This window comes from Hypomesus nipponensis, chromosome 19, assembly GCF_054491055.1.
Source record: "Hypomesus nipponensis isolate SF chromosome 19, ASM5449105v1, whole genome shotgun sequence".
Lineage (NCBI taxonomy): Eukaryota > Metazoa > Chordata > Actinopteri > Osmeriformes > Osmeridae > Hypomesus > Hypomesus nipponensis.
In genome coordinates, this window is record NC_140379.1 from 4,832,501 (window position 1) to 4,832,803 (window position 303).

Genomic DNA, 303 nt, shown 5'->3' on the forward strand with positions numbered 1-303 from the left:
TCGAGCGTCCCCGATTTCACGTCAACGCTTCTGAATACCGTCTCAGTACGCACACAGAAGCAATGTTGCCATGGTTCCGTACAAAAACAATATTGTCCCAACTAATCAGTTGACCGCACCGTCACATCCATCCATATCATGGAAGTATCACAAACTAGATGACTTTATGTCACTTACCTATGTCTTGGAACATTCTTCATATTTGTGAATAAGGCCTCTGTTATTACTCTCTGTAATGATTTGACATTTCAGGACAGATCTGGTCCTAGAACTGCTGCATGAGCTTCCTGCGCTGACCTGGAG